The sequence below is a fragment of the Podarcis filfolensis genome (assembly GCF_964270895.1).
Source record: "Podarcis filfolensis genome assembly, chromosome: 15".
Taxonomy (NCBI): domain Eukaryota; kingdom Metazoa; phylum Chordata; class Lepidosauria; order Squamata; family Lacertidae; genus Podarcis; species Podarcis filfolensis.
The window spans coordinates 37,830,637-37,841,588 of NC_139618.1; the positions used below are offsets into that span (position 1 = coordinate 37,830,637).

The 10,952-nt window shown below is 44.1% G+C and overlaps 1 long non-coding RNA gene across 1 annotated transcript; it reads right to left on the bottom strand.

The window, feature by feature from the left end:
• Positions 1-1,900: 1,900 nt before the first annotated feature.
• Positions 1,901-10,284, bottom strand: LOC310750716. The gene is made up of 2 exons (XR_014542169.1): positions 9,252-10,284; positions 1,901-2,058 (listed from the first exon to the last, which is right to left on the bottom strand). It is a non-coding gene; the product is annotated as an uncharacterized lncRNA (long non-coding RNA).
• Between the last annotated feature and the right edge of the window lie 668 nt (positions 10,285-10,952).

Sequence of the window (10,952 nt, forward strand, 5' to 3'; positions counted from 1 at the left end):
TGTATAGTGCAGATAGGGCCATTGTCAGTGGAGGTAGCTCTCTTTGCTCCCAGGCATAGAGAATGACCCTTATTTGCCCCTGGTGAACATTATGTTCAACAGCCTAAGACCAACCCTGCTTTATAAGTCCCATCCAGTCCAGAATTCTGTTCCCACAGTAGCCAACCAGATGCCTATGGAAAGTTCACAAGCAGGACCTGAGTGCCCCCATTAGTAGAGGCAGAACACAGCCTTACCCCCCAGGAATTTGTCTAATCAACTTTTAAAGCCATCCAAGTTGGTGGCCATCATTATTTCCTGTGGAAATGAATTCCATCAATTAGCTAAGCTCTGTGTGAAGAGGTACTTTTTCTCTCTGTCCTGAATCTTCCAGCATTCATTGGTTGTCCTTGAGTTCTAATCTGCTCATCTTCTGCATAGCAGCCCTTCAGGCAGGCCTCTTCATTGCATGAATACCAGTAACACATTGCATAAAATGTGCCATTTTTTTTACACACACCCTTCAAAGGGTCCCAATTCAGCTTATCGTAATTATTTCAGAAGTCTTTTTGTATGGAGGAGTGTGGTGCAGTTGTTTGAGCCCAGTTAGGATCAATCAATCACTGGTTCATCCAGTGACCTTGGGTCATAGTGACTATCACTACCTCTTGCAGGAGCGAATTCCATTATGTGCTGCATGCAGGAATACTTACTTTTGTCAGTTCTGAATCTTCCAACATTCAGTTTCCACCAATGTCTCCAAGTTCTAGTACAGTGGTACCTCTAGATGTGAACACAATCCGTTCCAGAGCCCTGTTCGCATCTAGAAGCAAACATAACCCGGGTCTGCGTGTCTGCGGGTCACGTTTAGGCGCTTCTGCGCATGCGCATGATGTCATTTTTGAGTGTCTGTGCATGCGCGAGCGGCGAAACCCAGAAGTAACGTGCCCCGTTACTTCCGGGTTGCTGCGGAGCGCAACTTGAATGCGCTCATCCCAAAGCACATTAAACCCGAGGTATGACTGTATTATGAATGTTTGCTGCTAATGCTCACTTGCTTGAGTATACCATCCAAACAACAGCTTACCAATAGAGAGAAAGAAGGAGGAGGAGGAGGAGGGGGGGGGATGTAAGAGTGTAATTTGTGAGTTTGGGCGCTGTGCACACACATGCATGCACAAACCAACCCAGGGCTCTGTCCTGACCCAGGGAGTACATGCTCTGTCCTCAAATCAACTTTTTGGGAGGGAGAGCTAATGTTTAGGGTTAATGTGGTCAGCCACCTTGACTCAAAATGGTGTCTGGCATCCAAGACCATCACTTCCACCTCAGAAACCCATGTGCCAGGTTTCACAATGATATCTTAGGAGGCATCCAAATTGGTACAGGTTGGAACTGTCCCACTAAATGTGGTAAAGAGTCACCAAATGGGTGAATGGAACATTCAGAGGTGTCCAAATTGGTGTAGTTTGGACCCCTTATGCCAAAAAAAGGGTTAAGTCACTGCAAAGTCACATTTTGATCCATCATCTTGATTCAAAATGGCACCCAACATCCAAACATTGGCAAAGACCACCATTCCCACCTCGGGAACCCTTGTACGAAGTTTGGTTACAATATCTCAGGAGGTGGCTGAACCTATGCCAAAGTGATGTTTCAGTCTGCCATCTTGATACAAAATGGCAGCCAGAGATACACACACACACACACACACACACACACACACACACATTGGGAACCCTCACACCAAATTTGGAGATGATATCGAGAGAGACATCTGAATGCATAGAAAACATAGGCTTCTCAGCCTTTTCGCCAAGATCAAGTATATATGGATAAATAATTTTCCAAAATATATGGTGGGCTGGTAATATTTTAACCACAGAATGCCGCCAAACCAAGAGGACCTCATGGCACAGACTGGAAGAGAAGAAGCTTTTTTTCCTCCTCTAACAAATATTTAATAACCGTTCCATAATATAATCTGTTGGTAGAATTTGGAACCATCTAAAGCTGTTCTCCAGACGATGCTTGCCACAACGAGGAAATGGGACATCATCGTTGATTAGCTTCTTCTTCCTAAGGATGGGGGATACAGCAAAAGATCAGTTTTGAGAGCTCAAGTTGGAACAAACTTAAGATTCCCAGTTTGAAGGTGCTAACTGCTGTTGCCACCTTTTCATTTCTATTTTTTCCTTATTCAGCCCATCTGGGAGCTTTGTGAGCTGAAGAGGGGGCAAAAATGCTTTCATACAGAGCTGTGGGACCTGTGGCCTTCCTGGGGTTGTTGAAATGCAGCCCACATCAGCCCCAGCTAGCATGGGCAATAGCCAGAAGTGGTGGGAGCTGCAGTTCGTCAACATGTGGACAGCACCACAATGACTACCCTTGCTGCTTCTTCTTTTAAAACCACATTAGTCTTCAACAGCTAGCTTGAAATGTATTGTTGTTGGCATCTGTCCGTCTCAAGGGTCAATGGAGTGAATGCACCTCTGGGGGTGAAGTCAAACCACTGCGTTAGCAGCACTGAAGTGCTGGGGCACAAGCCATGATAGTGTGTATGGAGATCCTTGGTTGCCCAGACAACAAGACCACCACCCCTCTCGGACTTGCTGATGTGGTCCAAATGAAAGCAGAGCAATACATCTGGCACCAGCTTGGTTGAAGGAGATGCCAGGCAAAGGTGTACAAAACACCATTGAACCGTCTTAGGGACTCCATTCTGGATTTGTAAAGTTATGGTTTTCCCAGTAGTGATGTATGGAAGTGAGAGCTGGACCATAAAGAAGGCTGATCGCCGAAGAATTGATGCTTTTGAATTATGGTGCTGGAGGAGGTTCTTGAGAGTCCCATGGACTGCAAGAAGATCAAACCTATCCATTCTTAGGGAAATCAGCCCTGAGTGCTCACTGGAAGGACAGATCGTGAAGCTGAGGCTCCAATACTTTGGCCACCTCATGAGAAGAGAAGACTCCCTGAAAAAGACCCTGATGTTGGGAAAGATGGAGGGCACAAAGAGAAGGGGACGAAAGAGGACGAGATGGTTGGACAGTGTTCCCGAAGCTACTAACATGAGTTTGACCAAACTGTGGGAGGCAGTGGAAGACAGGAGTGCCTGGCGTGCTCTGGTCCATGGGGTTACAAAGAGTCGGACATGACTAAACGACTAAACAACAACAACATTCCTTATAGCCTTTTCTTTTCCCAAATACGTCCCACAAGGCAGTGGAGGTTTAGGGTCAGAGTTTTCCTTCTACTAGATGAGCTAGTGGAAGAGCCCCATCTGCCTCTCACTTCATTCTACAGCACGTGTAGAAGCCACTTCCTTGACCATTGGACTCACTCTCGGTCTCTTCTGCTCAATCCACTGGAGCCTGTCTTGAAATGCTGCTACAGAAATCAGCTCAAAATATCCCACTCTTCCAAAGAAGCCAGCAGAGGGAATCAGAATTCATTGGTCACAGTATAAGTCAAACCTCAATGCAAAGCAGCAACTTCTGGGATTATTTATTTTTTAAAGGTAGGATCTAAAACCCATGTGTTTTGAATAGAACTGAAATCATCACCCGGCCACTTAAAATTGTCTTGTATGAACTCTTGAAACTTCAAAAACTCTGAAAATTTGTTAGCTGCGCAAATATTTGGCCAGGTGATATTCAGTATCAGCATTTTGACATCCAACCATTTTACAACAGTGAATATCTGGCCATATCCAACAGCCAAGTTACTATAGGATTTATTAAGCTAGTTTTCCCTCGTCCAGTGTTTGGGCTGTTGCTTATGCAGCCAAAGCAGTATCATTCAGATACAGGGAAGGGCTGTCAGAAGGAGGGACAGGGAGAGAAATGCAATTTAGCTTGCATTTAAAGGCAAATCTACCTAATCATAGTTTTTGGAACAATATGCAAATCAAAACACAACTCTCATTTGAAATCCACACTTGTCAGAATTTTGCAATGCAGTTTTCCAGCCAAGTATTGTATCCAAAATGCAAATTGTAGGGTGAAATGCACAGATGGATGCATATATTAATGAAAATAACATCAACATGCATTACATTAGTGGAAATATAATTATTATGGAAACAAGCCTTGCAAAAACGAGTACATTAGGCAAAACAGCCTACAAAAATGAGTACATTAGGATAAATTAGCACTAAAATGCTGCTGAATTTTCATGAGGACTTAAAAAAAAAAAGCAATCCCAAACTATTGTAGAGAACTGAATTTAAGATTGGAGAAATTGAGAGGAAGAGATAGAGTCACCCATCTCTAATATGGAGCTGGCCGTAGTCAGTGCCACCAGGTAAACAGAATACCTGTGGGGAGGAGGGATGGGCAGAGGCGAGTGACTGATGGCAGTTAACATCAGCAAAGCCATGCTGATGGCAGCAGCAATGGGAAGGAGCCATTGGTGGGAGAACAAGCATGCCAACTACCAACCCTGAGGGTGGTCAGTGGTAATTACTAGGAAGACAACCATGGGAAAGAGTTGCTATATTTCAATAAAAACAAAATCAAATTAATCTCATCTCCTGCATGAACATAATACTTAGCTTTGCCAACAAAAGCCCTTTATAACATATCCAGTGCTATTTTTCCAGAAAAAGAGGTGTCGGAACTCACCATGAACACCTCCCTCGTTCTCTTATAATAGCAACAGAGAGGTGCCGGAACCCACCTGAGAGGTGCTGGAACTGAGTTCCAGTGAGTTCCAGCTGGAAAAAGCCCTATATATAGCCACGCGCTCACCCAGCACACTAACACCAGAAATGAATTACTTCTTGCTTTGCAGCAAGACTGGGGAACCTTTGGCCCTCCGGATGTTGTGGAACTACAATTCCCACCAGACATGGTAAGCATGGCCAGTGGCCAGGGATGATGAGAGTTGTGGCTCAGTAACATCTGGAAGGCCACACCTGACTGACAAGAGCAATAGCTGTACAACAACAAAATCCTCTATATCAGGCATCCCCAAACTCGACCCTCCAGATGTTTTGGCACTACAACTCCCATCATCCCTAGCTAACAGGACCAGTGGTCAGGGATGATGGGAACTGTAGTCCCAAGACATCTGGAGGGCCGAGTGTGGAGTGTGTCCAACTACACTCAACTTTCCCTTGCCTCTGTATCATGAAACCCAGGAGGACATGATCACTTCCTCCCAAGGCCCCCAGACAAACTCCATGAGCATCTAAATTAGAACACGAGTGAAAACCTCAAGACCAGGGGCTAAGTGAATCCCCACCCAGCCCTGTCTTTCTTTCCCCAGGGCCATATACCTCACCAGACTGCTGTGTGCCCCTCACAAGGGCTTTTGCCTGGCTGGAATGTGTCCGTAAACTGTGAGCATTGTAGCTAAACCAGTAAGAGTCATCTGTTGCTCCACCCACTTCTTGCCTCTGGTCCCACCCACCACTAGCATGCAGCTCACAGAAGGCTGCCCATGAGGGAACAGCCACCTTGAAAACTCAATGGTGAAACAGTGAGGTCTGCTTAAAAATAGGTGGCACAGTCCTTCACATGCCATTTTCAAATGCTGCAACAGCCTTCCCCAGCCAGGTGCCTTCCAGCTGAGGCTGATGGGAGTTTTAATCCAAAACATCTGGAAAGCACTAAGCTGGGCCTAGGTGTGCCATAATAAAGGCTGAGCTCCGCTTGGAGTCCTTGGTAGGTAAGACAACTTGGTACAGGTTATTGGTGTGGGATAAATCAGCCTCATATAACCAACATACTTAACTCTAATTAATACATGAAGGGGTTAAGACCATAGAGTAAGCTGTCATGCCTTGAATAGCTAAGTCAGACCCCCTTAGCTTGGGAGGAAGGGCTACCCAATTCTGTTCTTTCTGTCTTCCACCATGAGAACACTTCCAGTAAGGAGGTCTAAGCTGGATGCTCCAAGCTTAGGCAATCCATCTTTGTGTTTCTATACAAATAATTTAGAAACCTTTACCATTTTGGAACTAACCTAAGTTTTACTGCCTGACTTTCCTTGCTGCTATATGGAAAACCTTTGAAAAGTTTGTAAGTAAATCATTTTTAACTTACATGTGGTTTCTTTCTATGCTCAGGGAAGTGGGAGGCTTTGGAAGCAACTTAGAAAGGAATATTTTAAAGCAAGAAATATTTTCCATGCTTTATTTTGCTGCATATTTTGTGATTTGAAATCTCTGCTGGGCCTCTTTCAACAAAGAGTACTTGCCCCAAACCTGGATTTAGACATGCAAAGAATTCTCTTTTTATTTTACCTAAAGTATTTCCCCCTTTAACCAAATTACAAAATACTAAAACCAACCATTTGTTTTAATGCATTGGTCTGCAGCTGAGGGGTTGGGACCCACTACACAGCCATGACCTGATCTAAGGTGGGTTGCAACAGCAGTGCTACCAACTATACAAATATATGATAAAAATAATGATTAAGAAATGGGTCCCCACATGCACCTTTGGATTAAACGTTAGTCCTGAGCTGGAGAAGGTTGAGGACTACTGGTTCAATTAACCTATATGCCACCTTTCAAGAGGTATTCCCAGGTATTGGAACTTCGGGGAAGGGACATAGCTTGGTGGCAGAGCATCTGCTTTGCACACAGAAGATCCAAAGTTCAACCCCCAGAATATATCCAGGTAGGGCTAGGAGAAACTGTCTGAAACCCTGGAGAACCGGGACTTCCGGGTTGATGCCTTCGGCAATAGCGGAGCTCCTCCGATCGGGAGGAACTTGCTCCGTGAAAAGCAGGGTCTAACCGCCACAGCGAAGGCGGAGACCCACAGAAATCACAGGCGGGAGAAGCCTGTGAACTTGGGATTTGGCTGGCACCTCTTGCGCCTCCCCTACTCGCGGGGAAACCCTGTTTTGGGGATCCGGAGCGACGTGGGGTGAGTGGCGCGGTGCTTTGAATCGACTGCTTCTTTCATGGAGTGAAGCCGCATTGCTGTTGCCGGAGAGCGCTGACTTTTTCCTGTGGACAATTGGACTTTAAACAACTACCCGTGAGTAGACTGGAAAATTTGGATCTTCAAATATTCTAATTTGGCAAAGTAGCGGGAAGGCTCTAAACAGGAAGTCCGCCTCCCGTTTTTGTAAATAGATTGAAGCAAAGGCGTTACAAACTAAAGTCTCTGAAAGTTTTTGGATAAAGGATTAAAATTCTACTGGTTAAAAATATCAAACCCCCCTTGGAAGCAGGAGAAGAGGGGGGAAGCTGTGGACCTAGGGAGAACCTGCAGGAGAGAGGGAAAAGTAAACTACCACTGCTCTGAACCTGGGGACGGTCTGCCTGATGACGTTTGGGGAAGGTTCACTGACAGAACGGATTTGACAGATACTTAAAATTAGAAAGATACTGTTTCCATTGATCTCTTCTGAGTTTATTAAAGGGAGGGAAAATAACTGAAAATCGAAACTGTTTCTGTGACTGAAAGAACTGATACAATTTGAAACTGCTTCCCTCCAGAGGGAGCATGTGAAACTGTTACAGGAGTGTAACAGGGTAAACTCCAGCTGCAAGATAAAGCTCCTGAGAATCAGAGATTGACCTTGGACTATTCAAAATGCTGATAGGAGAAGTTATTGTGACTGCATTACTCAAAATAAATCATTCACTTGAACAGCTGCACAAAAATGTAGATGACATGATCTTCAAACTTGACAGCCGGGAACAGAAAGTGACTAACTTGAATCAAAAAGCAAACAACAACATGGACTTGGTACAGGAAAATATCTTGGCAAGACAAATGGTGGAGGAAAAGGAGAAAGATGCCGTTGTGAAACTTAAAGTAATTCAAGAAGGATCCTCAGTTCTACAGAGGCAAATCGAGGATTACAAATGGAGGCCCTGCATGATTGATTTTAGCAAAAACCAGAGCTTGAGGATGGGACCCTGCCTTGGACCGAAGAACGAAAGTTGGAAAGACCCCTTCATCCAGGGATTAACTGACATCTGGGACATGGGTTGGGGCCTGGAGGAGCTTGAAGCTGTGGGGGCCTATGGACTTGGAGGAATCCTGAAATACGTCCTGAAATACCCTATGGACCTTAGTTTCAAGTATGGAAATTTGGCTGAGCTGTTCAGAAGGAACAAAAGTTCTGTTTGGTTGGAGTTTTCCCGAGATTTGCTCCTGAGCATCAAAGAATATGAAGAAGATCTGCAGAAGGGACTTGGAAAAGAATTAAGAGCCTCGGACATAAGATCTCCAGGTTGATGGAATATATGGATTTGACGGAAAGGACTGGCAGAATCCGAAACCAGGGAGAGGAGAGGGTGGAGGAAGATTGGGAAGCTAAAGCTTATATTTAGAAATTTTGCAAAATTAATGACTGTTAGAAAAATCGTGGAATGTTATTATATGGATTTAGTAGAAATGTTAGAAGAAGTTAAGAATAGATAAGTAATTTAGTCTTAAAGGGAAATAAGGTTAAAAAATATGTTATTTACAAGACGATAAAAAATAGAGAAAGATGGAAAGGATTTGCTGAAATAATTAGAAGAATGGGAATACAAAAAGGGAGATGTGAGGAAGTCGAGGAAATAAGGAAATGAAGGATAGAATATGGAAAAGGAGAGATGTATTTTAAACTGTTTTGTTTAGATTTATTTATGTGTTTAGCTTAATGGGATTGGGTTGGGGTTTATATTATTTGTATACTGTATTGTATTGTGGTGTTTTTTCATATATATTTTTCTTTCTTCGTTTGTCTTTAAATTTTCTCTTTTCTTCTTTCTTCTTTTTCTGTAATCTTTAAAAGCAATAAATATTTTTTTTTTAAAAAAATGAAACCCTGGAGAACTGCCGCCAATCATGGTAGATAATAAAAGGTAAAGACAAAGGGACCCCTGACCATTAGGTCCAGTCTTGACCGACTCTGGGGTTGCGGTTCTCATCTCGCTTTATTAGCCGAGGGAGCTGGCGTACAGCTTCCGGGTCATGTGACCAGCATGACTAAGCTGCTTCTGGCGAACCAGAGCAGCGCACGGAAACGCCGTTTACCTTCCCGCCAGAGTGGTACCTATTTATCATCTTGCATCTCGCGGGGATTCGAACAGCCGACCTTCTGATTGGCAAGTCCTAGGCTCTGTGGTTTAACCCTCAGCACCACCCGCATCCCCATGGTAGATAATACTGTAGACTAAATGGACCAGCGGTCTGATTCGGTGCCAGGCAGGTTGCTATGTTCCCATGTTATTTATCATCCGCTACTTAGAGGGTCCTGAATTTCACTTAGGGAATGAGCATAAACTACACATGAAATAAATGAACACAACTTACTGCTTGTGCTTGTGTTTGTGCTTGTGCTTCAGCTGCAGTTTCTCCTGCAGCTTCTGGACCATACTGCTCCACGTCCTCACCATAATTGCTCTCCCCGAAGTCTGCTTCATTTGAATAATCCACTTCTGGCGCCCCATAGTCCCCAGGTCCATAGCCTTGGAAAAGGGAGTTGCAAGGCAGGACAAAGTAGAAAAACCAACAGCAACACAATTGTGCTCCTTTGAAAGGCATCGCCTCCTTCCCTTAACAAAAAGTGCTCTGGGCAAACTGGTGAGGAGGAGAATGAAGAAAGAAATGTCCTGGGTTGCGCAGAGAGCCTTCCTTTAGTAGGGGAGCGCAGCCAATGGACTCAACAGCACAAAGAGTTCTGTGCCAGTTAAGTTGGGATGTTGGTGGAGAGAATAGAAGCAAGAGCAGGAAGTGATGTCACAATGACAGCAAAGGCTGGTGTTTGTAAGAAGAACCTGATGCTGGAAACTGGCATGCTGGCTCCTTTTATTTTAAAAGTTGGCTACAATAAAAGAGTTTCTTCTAGGGCTGCCCAGTGGATCCTGCACTGAACCAGGCGTTGGCTGTATTGAGTTGAGGGATCCCCCAATCACACTGGGTCCACACAGATTGAGCTGGGACTGTCAACAGGTTCTGGGAAAATATCTATAACGAATTGAAAAAGATGTTTAGATTTTCATTTGAAGAAAAACCAGAATCCTTTCTCCTAGGCATCATGTCAGAGGAAATAAAAAGAACGGTCAGACCAATATTTATGTATGCAACTACAGCGGCCAGGTTATTGATTGCCAAAAATTGGAAAAGCAGCGGCATCCCAACTAAAACAGACTGGTTATCTAAAATGATGGAATACTTCCATATTGCTGAACTAACAGGGAGGATAAGAGGAGACATGGTACAAAAAGTGAATAAGGAGTGGGCTATCTTTAAGGAATATATCAAAGTTTATGTGGAAAAAGTAGAATTTCTGATAGATATTGAGTGAATTCAGAAAATAGAGTGAAAGGAGAGTAAAGTTAAGATAGAAGAAGAGATTAAGTAATGAAATGCATTTAAGCTAGTTGGAAAAATAAAGTAGCGCAACAAGAACGGCTGGAAGTCAAGTCACTTGGTGGGTGTCCCTGTGTGGTAGGTGTGTAGCTATGTTGATATGTACAGTATAGGTAAGTATTATATAGAGTAATGTAGGTATGTTTTATGTTATGAATATAAGGTAGTGTGTTATGTACATGTATTGTGTAATTGTGTAAATGTATATGTATGTGTTTTATATGTTAATAAAATTTATTTAATAAAAAAATATTTTTTTTAAATGTCTGGGACTGTCAAAATGGGGGGGGGCAGTCTGTTGGGGAGGACCAGGGAGCAGGAAGAGACAGATGTACAGGCAGCTTCGTGCAGCTCCTTCTCCCGCCACCCTGACTGTGTGACCCTCCCAATTGGTGTGGGGCTCAGAACCAAATCAGATCCACTTGGAAGTGCTGGACCAAGCCCCAAATCAGATAAAGCAGGCAGACATGCTGCCCTACATTTTACAGGCATAATTGCAGCAGGGAAGGGGCTGAGCAAGGAGGGGATGCCTTGGGCCTGATGGGGAGACCCCACAGGTTGCTTCTGATTCACAGGTTGGCTGGTGGTTCCCCATCCCTGTGATAAGCATTGCCATTGCTAGATGCCTCCGGTGGCCAAGGT